At 43.5% G+C, this 16,573-nt stretch overlaps 1 protein-coding gene across 2 annotated transcripts in view; it reads left to right on the top strand.

Annotated features, from left to right (window-relative positions):
- The first annotated feature begins 1,002 nt into the window (after positions 1-1,002).
- The window catches only part of LOC124722065 (transcription factor CP2), an 881,222-nt gene continuing 865,651 nt past the window's right edge, over positions 1,003-16,573 (top strand). For both annotated transcript variants that reach the window (XM_047247263.1, XM_047247260.1), the window contains exon 1: positions 1,003-1,250. The gene's annotated coding sequence lies outside the window, so the exon portion shown is untranslated. The remainder of the gene's footprint in view (positions 1,251-16,573) is intronic.

Here is a 16,573-nt window from a genome sequence, read left to right as displayed (position 1 = left end):
GTTAAGATCAATCTGTCACCACAACCAGAATTCAAGGGACGGGGGTGGGGGTGACCAATGCCACACTATAACCTACATGGATGTTACCAAGAGTGCAGTGGTAAATTTCAGAACTATAGTCACAAATACCTGAGTATCCATAGAATTCGTGTAATAAGTGGAATATTATCATAGAAGCGTGAAAGCTTCGTTTTAATTATTAACAACAAAAGATCATAAAAATAAAAACAAAGCATGAATCCACATCGAATATAAAACATTTACACGAGTAGTCGGCGCCTACTTTTTTAAGGCAACGAGTATAGGTCGACGATGATTAATCGGCGCTACGAACGTAATCGGGGGCAATTTCAAATGTTTTCTGCGTACTGATACTGACCCAAGACGCATACCCATACACTGTATTTGTATGACAGAGAATTTGTAATAACCGCCCTCGGAAAACACGATAAATAGTCACTATCATTTCCAGATTGGTGGTTTTCTTGCTCTCTGTCAAAGAAAACGTATTTTTCCTTGAACGGACTAAGAAGTATTAGCAGTCAGACATCTACAATAGCTTTTGTGCATTGAGAGCAATACTGGGAAATAGAAAAACAAGTGCTCCGCACATGACTCCATGGATAATATAACGGAGGTTACCTTCGCACCGCTGTTACATGCGGAAATAACTTTCTGGAAATGATAATAAATGGCAAATTTAAAGAGATTCCAAAAATACAGAACAAGAAATATGTTTTGGGTTTTCTCAGCGTATTGGTGTCACGATAAATTGTTTTAATTATATGATAGTTTATAAATAAAGCATAATCATTATATATTGCCATGGCCATACTTCGAAAGATTTCGAACTTTTACGTTGTAATTTCATTTAACAATGTATACATTTATTCAAGCCTTTCTGGGCAAGGTACGTAAATGTAACTTCTGTAGAACAAACGGTGATATCGATAGCACCTCCTTTTAACAGACACTTTGCTTTTCTGCCGACCAGAGAAGCTCCGTGCAGTATTGTCTTGACGTACGTATGTTGCATGTGTTACTCTGTACGGTACTCACGTTATTGCAAGCGTGAGGGACAGATGCGTTAGCCATCTGGGGCTGGATAATGACGTGACGCTGTGTTTCTTCAATACACAGAAATATCGGATACGTTGTTGACGTGTGTCAGTTAATAACAACGAAAACTTGGACGATTCACCGCGTCAACGCTCACGAGCCACACTTCCTTATACCAGTAGTCCTCTAAGGTAGGTGAAAGTGTGCATAATTGCATTTCAATATGCGAGAAATAAGTCTTAATACATTCCATCCTAACTTTTGTAATGAAATATGCTTTGCACAACTGTTGTCCTTTTGAATTGGTACCCTTCGTTTCACAGAGTTATGATTTCATAGTTGTAAAGAAACGCCGAAATAAATACAGCGTTGAAGGAGTACTGATAGTCACCCTTAGGAGAAATGCAGGTGAACGTCGTTTTACATTTGATCTACACCGGCAGTACCGTAGTTACGCTTTCAAAGCAACAAATCTTAATAAGAAAGAGGTATAGTACGTTCGATGCTCTGGCCAAGTATGTTGTCTTAGAATACATGAAATCATTGTGGACAAATTTTGTACTAACTAGTGAACAATTTATCAGACGTCATGTTTCCCCAACAGCGAACATCTGTATACAATTAAAAACTAGTGAAATATCCTAGTGCATCTTGTGGAATTACATACTATCTGTGGTACAACTAAAATACCTTTTCGTTCTGTTCAGTGATGTTGCTTGTGGAACAGTGTGTACAATCATTAACTCCCGCTATTTCCCAGTAATCACCCAGTTCCCATAGAAACCCTTTACCAGCGTTTACTAATCAAAACTTAACAGTGCTTGTAGCTTCCAATGTAATATCTTTGGCGGACAAGACGCGCCAAGTTCGTGTATACAAATTTTTCGTATAGATGAATTGTTTTTAAAATTATGTTGCTGAAGAACATTACGACGGCGGATGGGAGTTCATAAAAATCACGAATCTGTAATGATGTGAATGGAAAACAAATTTGTGCTTATGTAAAAAGAGTTCCTTCGTGACGCACATTTTTCGCGCAATGGAGATAACAGGAACAATCGAGCAGTAAGTTTTGGCATGATATAATTGTACACTAATAGGTGTTCTTGCACATACGGTGTGATACTGAACTTGTATGGATTACCACATGGTACGTGTACTTACACATATCTCTGTCTGAGACAGTTATTACGAAATAAAGTAAAAAAGCTAACGAAGACATTGAAAATGGGGTTAATGATTTAACTTCCCTGATTATTTACAAGAAGGGAATACCGTCTCATCATTGACCTCTAATCTGATAACTTACACTAAATACAAACGTAAAAAGGAAATACAAATTTGGTTTAATTTCACTGAGAATTAGTGAAAGTAAACCAAACATGAACATACATATGACTGTAAGTATTTTTAACGTATTCGTTGAAGTCTACAGATGCTGGTGCAAACAGACGTTTCTAATTGTTGTTTGTTGTTGCAGGTAGATGACAGTATCGTCTCTAGTTACTACTCGAAAAGATGACAGAAACACAAGCCATAATTGTTGAGTGATATTACTTTACACCGAGATAAATGTGATGAAAGAACAGGCTAGAGCGCAGAATTATGTGAGGGAGAAGCTCCATTACATCGTCAGCCTTTCTGTATCATCAAACTCCCATACTTCTGTTACCCGTTTTAAAATGCCTTGACAAAGCGTGACATCATGTAATTAAATGTAAGAAAGATCATTTAGCAGAAATAGTCCTGCTCATACTCCCCGATGCTCCCTTCTCCCCACTCCCTGCTCTTCCTCTCATCAGGCAATGCCCTGAAGGAGACCTAAACCTGTAGTGCTGTAAAATGTCCATCCGAAACTCTCTGGGAAGGTGGAAGGAATCCAGTACACCCAGGAGTAATGACCAAACGTAGGTAGACTGTTCATTCCAGAGGCTTATAGTGATGAGCTGCTTAAAGACGTGGTATGTGACAGAAAAACGAAAATTCGTGCAAAAGAACTGATCGATTAATGTTCCTTCTACAAATACTGGACCTCAAGGATGTGCAAAATGCTAAATTGCATACATTTATTTTCGCTTGGACATTACTTGAAAAGCTCACGAAAAACATTATAATGTGTGCATACAAAAGTGCACAAGATAATTCTTTGGCTGTTGTAATCAAGCGTCATCAAAACAAAAAGTTTACAAGCCTTTCTCACACAGATTGCATTACACAACTGAAACGGTATCTGACTCAGGCATTACACACGTTTGATCCTGCTATGAAATTCTTCAATGAAGTAAAAGGATTTAGCTGCTAATAACTCGCTAGGGTCCCCTTAAACTAATCGTCATTAAGATGCTTACCATTCTTCTAGGTGTTGTGCCACGTTATTGTATAAAACATAAACTATATAACCATCGTGCCACCCATATTACAACGGCAAGACTTATCTTTGTTAATAGTTAAACTTATATTTGCTGGCAAGTTACTGAAAACGGTTGGTATTTAGGCCTTTATGAAGATTAGTCTAACGCCTAGTATTGATTCTAAGAATTAATGCTCCAAAAAATTTCTGTTCAAAACTCTTTTTGGAAGTATGCTCGATTTAGTTTTTACCAATATATTTGTATCATCTGCTAACAAAACATTTGCATATGATAAAATTACTCTAGGAAAGTCATTAATTTACATGAGAAAAAAATTAGGTCCTGAATTGGAACCTCGTGGGACACCACATACAATTAATTCCCATTCGGCTGAAGGTTGTTAGCTTACTGCAGGACTCTTTCCTATTGACATACTTTGTTTACCATTAGATATTACTTGAACCATTTTGCAGAATTTACTGAGACCTCGTAATATTATAAATTACCGAATGGGATGTTGTGATTTACACAGTACACTGCATTTAATAGGTAATAGGATATACCAGTACCATGCAATTTGTCTATTCTCATTGCAATATAAATACTATTGCAATATAAATACTATTTAGAAATCCAAACTGCGACTTGACATCACTAGCAGGGATGTCTGAAATATTCTGGAGACTGGAATTCGTTTGTAATATCTGTCTCATAACTTGACTGGACCTTCACAGAGGTTCTACATCTACATCCATTTTCTACAAAGCACAGTGAAGTGTATGGCAGAGGGCACTTTCCATTATCTGACATATTGAGGTTTCTTCCTGTGCCATTCACATATGGAGTGCAGAAACATTGACTGTTTTAATGCCTATGCACAATCTTCTATTTGCGATGCATACGGGCTCGATACATAGGAAAATGTAGTATATTCCTAGATTCCTCACTTAATATTGGTTCTTGAAACTTCGTTAGTTGGCTTTTGTGAGACAGTTAACGTTTACCTTCAAGTGCCTCTCATTTCAGCTTTTTGAGAATTTCCATGGTACTCTGTTACGACAAAAAACAAAACTTCAGCCATTTCTGCTGCCATTTTTTGGTATACATCCAGTATCCTATGTTAGTCCTACTCGATACGGGTCGCATACAGTTGAGCAATATTTTAGGATGGGCCACACGGATGATTTGTAAGAAGTCTGCTATGCAAACTGCATTTTCCCAGTATCCTCCCTAAGAAATGAAGTCTGTCATCTGTTTTTCTTACGATTGGTCGTATGTGATCATTCTATTTCATATGCCAACAAACTGTTACACCCAGATATTTATACGAGTTGACTGATTCCAACTATAGTATATTAATTTATACATTTTTCAACATTTAAAGCAAGTAGCCAATCTTTACACCACTTTGAAGTCTTAGCAAGATCTGTGTGGATGTTTGTGTGGCTGTTTTTAAGGTAGTATTTCGTTATAGAAAACTGCATCATCTGCAAAAGTCTGACGTTGCTATTACTACTGTATCCCACATCATGACTACACAACATGAATAGTAAGGATCATAACACACTTCGCTGGTGCACACATGAAGTTACTTTTACATGTGCTGATGACATTCCATCCAAGATATCATCCTAGGTCCTCCCTACACATTAATCCGTAACTGATCACAAATTTCATCCATACTTTAGGTAATAAACGTTACTGTGGTGGTTAGTAAAAAGCTTCTCGGAAGTCAAGAACTACTGCATCCACACGTTTGCCTCAATCCATGGCTATCAGTATGTCATGTGAAAAGAGCACAAATTAGGATTCTCATGGCCGTTGTTCTCAGAATCCACGTTAGTTGGCTCTAAGAAGGTCATTCTCTTAGAGACACCACATACGAAGTTTAAGTCCAGAATATTTCCAAATTTCTACAACATATTGACTAAGTGATATCGGACAATAGTTTTGCGGGTCACTTCTGCTCCCCTACTGCTGTGACCCATGCTTTCTTCCATCCACTGGGCACAGTTTTTGTCTGAGCTATCTACAGTGTATTATATTTGAGGGAAGAGTTAACTTAAGCTACAAATTTCCTATAGTAGCTGATAGAAATTCCATGGAGGCTTGTTCAGCTTTAGCGATTTCAGATGTTTCTCAACACCACTGACACTAATATTGTATCATCTTTGCAGTGGTGCAAGAAAGAAACTGGGACAGTACTCCTGGTTCATCCTTTTGAAACCAACATTTAAAAACGAAGTTTATAATTCTGCATTTACTGTACTACACTAAATTTCGATCTTTTTCACGTGGTAGGAGGGGGAAGTTGCAATCGGTTTTTCAGAGACATTCTGCCATAGTTGTCACTGAAGATTCACGGACTGCCTCTTTGAATGCCAAACGTGGTTTATTTAGCATCTCCATACCCATAATCTATTTTGTTTTATATGTGTTGTGCAGCAGCCAGTGCTTGTGTAGAAGCTTCTTTACACCGACTCTATACCATGGAGGGTGCCTCCTTCTATGAACTGTTGTGTTAGGTACATTTCTATTCTATCTATATTAATAATTAGAAGCTGAATTACGTTTTACTCCAGCAGTCTCATCATAGAAGCAATCGCTTAAGGAGCCAAATCATGCAAAACGTTCTTTCATAGTTTAGAAAATCATGGTATATACTATCTGTTTCAAGCAAGGATGTATCTTTCATATTATGACGGAACACCTTAATTTCAGTTATTACTGTAGTGTGAGAACTTCGTTTAACACTGGTATGAACTAAGTAACATGCACTGTTTGACTGCTCTGAATAGTCTCTTGATGACCTCTTTGAAATGAGGCGAAACAGACCAAACTAAACCTTCCATTAGCGAGATCTTGATAATATGGATGAGCATTATGACTTGTTTGATCCTAGTGATCTCTGTGGGGGTGTATTAACTTTACCGTATCAGGTTGCCCAGAGTGGAATGGTTAGGACGTCCACACAACCTCGTGGGGACAAATGAGTTACTATTTCAATAAATGAGCAATGACACTAATGCAAAATAGTATTAAATTAAGAGGCTTGCAACAGTCTATGAACCACGCTACATTTTGTCTTTTTGCTCAGTAAGTGGTCTCGAGAAGACAGGTTCTCTGACCAAACCTGGAATTAGTTATTCATGTAAGCTATTATGTTTATTAACTCTGCTACACAAGGAATACTGTAATCACGTTAATTCACGCTCTCCATACTGTCTAATCGCCAACTGAAATGCCAGCATCGAGAATAGAAGAGTAACTTACAGAGAATAAAGAGCACTGACAACGATAATTCCATGACGATATCTAGCGGGCTGGGATTCATAGTTTCTGGGAAGCGTTGGTACCCCAGAAGCAAGGTTCGTGAGTTCAAGTCCATCCTTGGGCATGTCTGTGGATTCAAAATGTGCAAATACTGTATGTGAACGTGTCCTTAGAGACAGGATTGATGTTGATACACTGAGAATATATATATATATATATATATATATATATATATATATATATATATATATATATATATGATAAATTTTGGGTATACTATAAAAAGCACAAATCTAAGGGTTGCCAATTATAAATACCTATGAATTACAATTACGAAAACTTACATTGGAAGGACCACACAGATAATATTCTGGGGAAGGTGAAACAAAGACTGCGCTTTGTTGGCAGAACACTTAGAAGATGCAACAAACCCACTAAAGAGACAGCCTACATTACACTCGTCCATCCTCTGCTGGAATATTGCTGCACGGTATGGGATCCTTACCAGGTAGGATTGACGGAGGACATCGAAAAAGTGCAAAGAAGGGCAGATCGTTTCGTGTTATCGCGCAACAGGGGTGAGAGTGTCACTGATATGATACGCGAGTTGAAACAAAGACGGTTTTGTTTGCGACGAGATCTATTTACGAAATTTAAATCACCAACTTTCTCTTCCGAATGCGTAAATATTTTGTTGACACCCACCTACATAGGGAGAAATGATCATCATAATAAAATAAGAGAAATCAGAGCTCGAACGGAAAGATTTAGGTGTTCCTTTTTCCCACGCGCTATTCGAGAGTGGAATGGTAGAGATGTAATATGAAAATGGTTCGATGAACCCTCTGCCAGGCACTCAAGTGTGAATTGCAGAGTAACCGTGTAGATGTAGATGTAACGATCTTATCATTGATATTAGTGCATTATTATAAAATAAGCTGGCTGAATGGGTGCACAGCCGAAAGCCACTTTTTAAAAAATACATAGAGGCTGCTACTCGCTGCTCGTTTAAGCTAAAAGGTGTACAACTTTGCTTCCGCTGTTTGCCGATAGGTGACGACAACGGTAAGTAGGGGTCGAAAGAAACAGATCGCACGCGTCAGGCAGTTCGCTTGGATCTCGGTCAACATAACCTTATTCAAACATTAGTCGATTTGTGTCTGCATCATAAAGTGGTTCTTGATTGAAAATGTCAGTTTACGAGCCTAATTCTCGTCATTTGCGGGAGGTGTTACTGTTTTGTTTGAATATGAACAAAACAGCGGCTGAGTGTCATCGAATGCTCTCAAGTACGTATGGTAAGGACGCTATTAGTGAAAGAACGTGTCGTGAGTGGTTTCAACTCCTCAAGAACGGTGATTTTAATGTCGTAGACCGGCATAGTGGTGGAAGAGAGAATGTTTTCGAAGATGCAGAATTGGAGACATTGCTGAGTGAAGACTCGCGTCAAACTCAAGAAGAATTGGCACGATTAGTGGGAGTGACACAGCAAGCCATTTCAAAACGTCTCAAGGCTATGGGCATGATTCAGAAAGAAAGAACGTGGGTCCCGTGTGAGCTGAAACCAAGAGACGTTGAACGGTGTTTGTGTGTTTGTGAACAGTTGATTAAGAGGCTAAAACGGAAGGGATTTCTGCATCGCGTTGTGACCGGGGACGAAAAATGGGTTCATTACGCTAACCCTAAACGCAAAAAAATAATGGGGATATCCCGGCCATGCTTTCATGTCGATGGCCAAACCGAATATTCACGGCTCCAAGATCATACTCTGCATTTGGTTGGACTAGCTAGGCGTCGTGTACTATGAGGTGTTAAAACCAAGTGAAACAATCACAAGTGCTCGTTATCGAACGCAATTAATGCGTTTGAGCAGAGCATTAAAAGACAAACGGCCGGAATACAGCGAGAGGCATGATAAAGTGATTTTGCAGCACGACAACGCTCGACCTCATGTTGAAGAAGAGGTCAAAACGTACTTGGAAATGTTAGAATGGGAAGTCCTACCCCACCCGCCATATTCTCCAGACATTGCTCCATCTGATTATCACCTGTTTAGATCAATGGCGCATGGCCTGACTGACCAACACTTCCGATCTCATGAAGAAGTCACAAATTGGATCGCTTCAAAAGATGAACAATTTTTCCGACGTGGGATCCGTACACTGCCCGAAAGATGGAAGAAAGTAGTGGTCAGCGATGGAAAATACTTTGAATGAGACATGTGTAACCAATTTCTTGCATTAAAGCCTCAAATGTTGGGGAAAAAACGGCGGAAGCAAAGTTGTACACCTTGTAGTTGCTCCATTGTTGGCGACTAGCAGCTCGCAGCGTAAGGTGTGCGTTATGTAATTAATGCTGCTTTTGAAAACGATAACCGTAATCATAGGGGACACTGTGACTGCTCCTTTAAGTTACAAAATGTGTTATCTAGTATAACAATGAAATACATATCAATATGTGTTCTTTAGGACTACTAATCAATAAAAGTGCTCAGTTTATTATGAATTTCGAAGTCCACAATGAGTTTTGGGATGGTAAGCATCAGTGAATGAGGAGCAGAAAATTTGTGCTGAAAAGTTTGAAGAATCTGAAGGAGATTAGCAACGTTAACTTCTGGTAATAAACATATACCGTGTGGAAAGTGACATTTCCCAAAAGACTGGGGTTCACAACCAACTTTAGACCATGCACATAAATCCATTCCACATTTGCAGCCGCTTCAATATCAGTGTGTTTCACGACTTCCGTAAAATGCTTCTTCAAACACAGGCAAAGCTACTGTATCAGTACTATACGTTTCACCCACTGGTCTATTTGTCACTGTGCTACCCAGACTATCATCAGTTACTGTAGTAGTAGTGTTTGAAACTGTAGAAACAGTACGCACTACATCATTGCATCAAAGTCTCCTCCAAATTCTGAATCTTCTGCTCTTCTGTAACATCTTCCCAGCAGTTCATTGATAGTTCATATGTGAAGGAGATAGACGTACTACTTAACAAATCCGTGCATACCACTAGTTGATCAGTACAATCTACTCCCATATACTGGTTGCCCTATCTTGAGTCACATTCCACTTCCTGATAACGTACAGAAGAGTGCGCTACTATGTGAATATCAGAAGATTGTTGATAACCCCAACCCTCCAATATTGAATTGTGTATTCCCTATGGAGCAGAAAAGATGAAGACCAAGGCATCCTGCTCTAATCAAAGCCAGGAGTCTTGCTGAAAATTAATTCAGTGTCATCGATGAACAGAAACGCTACTGACAACAAAACTCTTTCACAATAACTGAAACTGCACTGCACCCTGGAGAAGTCCCCTGGATTTGACTAGCCTCAGGAAGTGTGGACTTCCCCCTTCGTGTTTGGGGGTAGAATAGGCCCGTAGTATTCTTGCCTGTCATAAGAGGTGACTGAAAGGAGTCTGCTACTTTTCGGCTTTAAGTCTTATGACCCCCTTTTAAGGTTTGACCTCTGCCTTTCGAAATTCTACATGTGTGCAGTCCATTTGGGGAAGGATGCCTTGCCGGCCGGAGTGACCGTGCGGTTCTGGGCGCTACAGTCTGGAGCCGGGCGACCACTACGGTCGCAGGTTCGAATCCTGCCTCGGGCATGGATGTGTGTGATGTCCTTAGGTTAGTTAGGTTTAATTAGTTCTAAGTTCTAGGCGACTGATGACCTCCAAAGTCAAGTCGCATAGTGCTCAGAGCCATTTTTTTGAAGGACGCCTTACACGGTGCATCATATATCCATCATGCGCTGAGACCTTCTGCACCTACACTCCTGGAAATTGAAATAAGAACACCGTGAATTCATTGTCCCAGGAAGGGGAAACTTTATTGACACATTCCTGGGGTCAGATACATCACATGATCACACTGACAGAACCACAGGCACATAGACACAGGCAACAGAGCATGCACAATGTCGGCACTAGTACAGTGTATATCCACCTTTCGCAGCAATGCAGGCTGCTATTCTCCCATGGAGACGATCGTAGAGATGCTGGATGTAGTCCTGTGGAACGGCTTGCCATGCCATTTCCACCTGGCGCCTCAGTTGGACCAGCGTTCGTGCTGGACGTGCAGACCGCGTGAGACGACGCTTCATCCAGTCCCAAACATGCTCAATGGGGGACAGATCCGGAGATCTTGCTGGCCAGGGTAGTTGACTTACACCTTCTAGAGCACGTTGGGTGGCACGAGATACATGCGGACGTGCATTGTCCTGTTGGAACAGCAAGTTCCCTTGCCGGTCTAGGAATGGTAGAACGATGGGTTCGATGACGGTTTGGATGTACCGTGCACTATTCAATGTCCCCTCGACGATCACCAGTGGTGTACGGCCAGTGTAAGAGATCGCTCCCCACACCATGATGCCGGGTGTTGGCCCTGTGTGCCTCGGTCGTATGCAGTCCTGATTGTGGCGCTCACCTGCACGGCGCCAAACACGCATACGACCATCATTGGCACCAAGGCAGAAGCGACTCTCATCGCTGAAGACGACACGTCTCCATTCGTCCCTCCATTCACGCCTGTCGCGACACCACTGGAGGCGGGCTGCACGATGTTGGGGCGTGAGCGGAAGACGGCCTAACGGTGTGCGGGACCGTAGCCCAGCTTCATGGAGACGGTTGCGAATGGTCCTCGCCGATACCCCAGGAGCAACAGTGTCCCTAATTTGCTGGGAAGTGGCAGTGCGGTCCCCTACGGCACTGCGTAGGATCCTACGGTCTTGGCGTGCATCCGTGCGTCGCTGCGGTCCGGTCCCAGGTCGACGGGCACGTGCACCTTCCGCCGACCACTGGCGACAACATCGATGTACTGTGGAGACCTCACGCGCCGCGTGTTGAGCAATTCGGCGGTACGTCCACCCGGCCTCCCGCATGCCCACTATACGCCCTCGCTCAAAGTCCGTCAACTGCACATACGGTTCACGTCCACGCTGTCGCGGCATGCTACCAGTGTTAAAGACTGCGATGGAGCTCCGTATGCCACGGCAAACTGGCTGACACTGACGGCGGCGGTGCACAAACGCTGCGCAGCTAGCGCCATTCGACGGCCAACACCGCGGTTCCTGGTGTGTCCGCTGTGCCGTGCGTGTGATCATTGCTTGTACAGCCCTCTCGCAGTGTCCGGAGCAAGTATGGTGGGTCTGACACACCGGTGTCAATGTGTTCTTTTTTCCATTTCCAGAAGTGTATTATTGTCATGGCTCTGCAACCCTGCCTGTAATCCAGCTATTTGGGCGAGGACACCATACGAGGTGCATCATCTACATCCATTGCCCACTGTCCTCTTATGCACCCATGATAACGATGGCACTTTTTGCGCCAATACCCAGCACGGTAGCCTGTCCATCATGGAGAGCTCGCCATGTACCCTCTTCTTTGTAGCCCCCTGACAACAGGGATCACACTGCTGATGCCTGAGATGCGAAGTTCCCATGTATGCCAAGGAATAGATCCAGTCTTCCTGGAGCTTCAGGACTTCCAGATGGCCATCATCCTAGGTGGCCTTTGCTGTGGCTGGGTGGCGCTCGTGGAGAGAGCCCCTGATTGGAGTGGTGGTCATACAGTCATACCGCCCCAGCAGTCTCCAAGAGTGGAAAAGGCCAGTTCAATATTGACAGATATGACCCCAAATCGTTCACCTCCCTGGCTACCCCATGGGAGGGATGCAGGGCTAAGAATCAAGGTGAGACATACTCTCTGCAATATTCAGTTGGTGCCAGGTATGATGGGGAATCCTTTTCAATGACAAAGCCTATGTTTTTCGTAGAACACATAGAGGACAAGTTCGAGAAAGTGGCAGGCATGTCCAAAGTGAGAAATGTGTCAATCCTGATAAAAACAACCTCCCCCGCCAAGTCACTGGCAGTTTTCACCTGTGACATGCTGTGTGATGTCCCCCCATAAGAGCTTGAACATGATCTAAGGGATTATATTCAATAGAGATCTCCTCCTACAGTCTGATGATGAGTTGCACACTAACCTACAGCAATGAGACGTCTGCTTTGTCAGGCGTGTGTAGTATAGGGGGCCTAAGGACAACAGGGTTTCTACTGGTGCCTTCATCTTGGCCTTTGAGGGTGATACATTGCCTGAAAAGGTCAAGATGACGGTATACCAGTGTGACGTTAAACACTATGTTCCTACCACTATGTGGTGGTTCAAATGATGGAAATTTGTGCACATGTACTGTCAATGTAATGTCATCCCCACGTGTTAGTAATGTGGACGTCTTTGTGCCCCTCCTCCTATTTGTGTGCTCTGCAAAGATCACCATTCCCACTGTTCGCCAGACTGCGCCATTGATCTGAAAGAGAGGAAGATAATGGAATATAATTTCCTGGACAGGCTGACCTACATAGAGGCTAAAATAGAAGTACGACTGTCTTAACCCTGTACACATGACGTCATCATATGGTACTGCTACAATGCCATCGCCTTTTATGGAAATAGCATGATCATCAGCCATTCCTCTCAAAGTGGGCCTTTAGGCCACCAGACTATGCCTGCACCCTTGATGGTTGGGGGCACTCCTCCTCCCGTTGCACCCCTAACATTTACTTCAGGAGCAAACCCCCCCCCCCCTACCCCCAGCAATTTCAGACATTGGTCCCCCCCTTGGCTGGAGATGCAACAGTCTCCTCCAGCTCCTCTTGCAAGGAAGGGGTCCCTCGGGACACTGCCTTCCTAGAATTCTGCTGAGACAAACTCAGAGCAGCCCTCCCAGCCAAAGAAGCCAAAAGAGAAGTGAGAGGGCAGAAAGAAGAAGCCTATCAAGAAGGCCCCCAACACCAACACTTTCAGCAGGCTCCAATTCTGAGGATGAGGAAGAGGTCCTAGTGTCCTCTGAGGACCTAGATCTCCCCAGAGACTTAGAACCAATGGACACAGAGGCCACAAACCCTCAACAGGTGGCAGAATGTGCACCTGAGGCGTAAACTGCCTCCTTAGCCACATCATACCTTCCCAGGCTACAGAAAGCATCAGGCTCCAGTGGAATTGCGGCTGTTTTCCCCCCACCTGGTTGAGTTATGACAACTCTGAAGTGTTACACCTGCTTTGTACATTACCTTTCAGGAAACTTAGTTCCTGGCAATGCAAACATCAGCCCTTCGTGGCTACTGGGGGTATTACAGAAATTGTACTGACTGTAACAGAATGTCAGGTGGAGTGTGTGTATATGTCCTTACCTCTGCATATGGCGAACCTGTGCCCCCTTAAAAACCCTTAGAAACTGTGGTTGTCAGTGTGAGGACAAGGCAGGAAATTAACATCTGCAATATCTACTTTCCCCCAGATGGTGAAGTACATCACCATATATTGACTGCACTAATTTCCCAACCCCCCACATTTTTGCTTCTTCTGGGTGATTTTAACGCCCATAACCCTTTGTGGGGTGGAACCAAGATTACTGGCTGTGGTAAAGTTGTCAAGAATGTACTAACTCAGCTCGACCTTTGCTTGCTAAATACAGGTGCACCCACTCATTTCAGTGTGGCACATGGCACATACTCAGTCATTGGTCCCTCAGTTTGCAGTCCTGGCTTTCTGTGGTCTATCCAATGGAGATTCATGGTAGTGACCACTTTCTGCTCTTCCTGTCCCTCCCCTGGCGTCACTCACCTGGACACTTGCCCAGATGGGCTCTTACCAAGGATGACAGGTATGCTTTCATCTCTGCTACCATTGTTGGATCTCCATCGCATGGCAACATCAATGTGGTGATCCAGGATGTAACTACAACAATTGTTTCTGCAGCTGCATCGGTAGTCCCTTGTTCCTCAGATTTTCCTTGGCAGAAGACAGTGCCTTGGTGGTCATCGGAAATCGCTGAGGCCATTAGGGATCATAGGTGGGCCCTACAACATCATAGGCGGCACCTATCCCTGGAGCACCTTGTTGCCTTCAAACAGGTCCATCAGCTAATCAAAAGGCGGAAACAGGAGTGCTGGGAATGGTGCATCTCCACCAATGGAACACAAACCTCTTCTTCCCAGGCTTGGACTAAGCTCAGACACCTTTACAGATATCAGACCCCTACATGTATACATGGCATTTCCAAACATGGAGCTGTATATACCAACCCAGATGCAACCGCAAAGCATTTTTCCGAACATTATGCTCGAACCTCTGTGTCTGAGAATTACCACCATGTCTTTTGTCTCCTAAAACAGTGGGTGGAATGACAACACCTATCTTTTACTACATGCCACCTTGAGCCGTATGATGCTCCATTCAACGAGTGGGAATTTCTCAGTGCCCTTGCAGATTTTCCTGACACATCCCCTGGGCCAGACTGCATTCATCACCAAATGATTAAACATCTGTCAGTGGATTACTAGCGCCACCTCCTTGCTGTCTTCAATCGCATCTGGAACAATGGAATATTTCCATCACAATAGCGAGTAAGTATCATCGTTCCAATGCTAAAACCTGATAAGGACCCGCTAGATATGGATAGCTATCGTCCTATTAGCCTCACCAACGTTCTGTGCAAGCTGCTCAGACCTATGGTAAGCCAACAGTTGTGTTGGCTCCTTGAGTAACGGGGTCTTCTGGCTCCGTCCCAGCGCGGTTTTCGCCAAGGTCGCTCCATCACTGACAACTTGCTATACCTGGAGTCTGCCGTCTGAACGATCTTTTCCCGTCCTCATCACCCTACTACCTTCTTTTTTTGACGTGATGGAAGCCTATGACACCACTTGGCAGCAACACATCCTCACTACATTGCACAAGTAGGATCTCTGGTGCTCACTCCCGATTTTTATGCACAATATTTTGTCGCTCTGCACCTTGAGTTCGAGTCGGTGCTTCACACAGTTCCCCACCATATCCAAGAGAATGGGGTCCTGCAGGGCTCCATACTGAGCATCCTACTCTTTTTAGTGGCCATTAATGGTCTCGCAGGAGCTGTGGGGCCCTCAGTATCACCCTTCTTATATGCTGACGACTTTTGTATTTACGTTTGCTCATCCACTGTTGGTGTGGCTGAACGTCGACTGCAGTTAGCCATATGAAAGGCCCAGTCATGAGCCGTAACACATGGCTGACAGTATTCAGCCACCAGGACTTGCCTCATGCACTTCTGTTGTCATTTTGGTGTCCATCCACATCCAGAACTTTACCTCGATGACCAACTATCTAACGTAGTGGAGACTTATCGCTTTTTAGGACTGGTTTTTGATGCCCACTTATCTTGGCTTCCCCATCTTCGTCAGTTTGAACGAAAGTGCTGGCGGCATTTTAACACTCTTCAATGCCTGAGTCACCAACTGGGGTGCGGGTCACCCTACACTTTGCAGATGTACAAAGCCCTTGTACAGTCTCGTCTTGACTATGGGCGCCTTTAATATGGTTCAGCACTGCTCTCAGCATTGTGGATGGTGCACCCTGTAACCACGATGCAGTTCGACTTGCGACAGGAGCTTTCCAAATGAACCCAGTGAACAGCCAACTCGTGGAAGCTGGGATTCCACCATTGTGGATCAGGTGACAACACCTACTAGCAAATTACACTGCGCATATTCGTAGCTCGCCTCAACATCCAAATTACCGTCTCCTTTTCCTTAGCATGGCAATCCATCTCCTGCAATGGCAGCCCAGGTCAAGGATTATAATTTCAGTTCATGTCTGGTCCCTTCTCACTGAACTCGATTCTTTTCCTCTCCCACCTTTTTTCTGGGTCCACTCATGTACACTTCCATGATCCATGCCTAAGCCACAGCTTCGTTTGGACCTATTGCAAGGCCCAAAAGACTCAGTTCCACCTGAGGCCCTCCACCGCCAACAGGGCTCTGAAATAATCTACACTGATGGCTCGATGCTAGAGGGAAACGTAAAGCGTTTATTAATTCTTCTGAACAGATGCAGTTATTT

This window comes from Schistocerca piceifrons, chromosome X (genome assembly GCF_021461385.2).
Source record: "Schistocerca piceifrons isolate TAMUIC-IGC-003096 chromosome X, iqSchPice1.1, whole genome shotgun sequence".
NCBI classification, from domain to species: domain Eukaryota; kingdom Metazoa; phylum Arthropoda; class Insecta; order Orthoptera; family Acrididae; genus Schistocerca; species Schistocerca piceifrons.
Note: the sequence above shows the minus strand (reverse complement) of the source record. Positions and strands in the feature narration are given on the sequence as shown.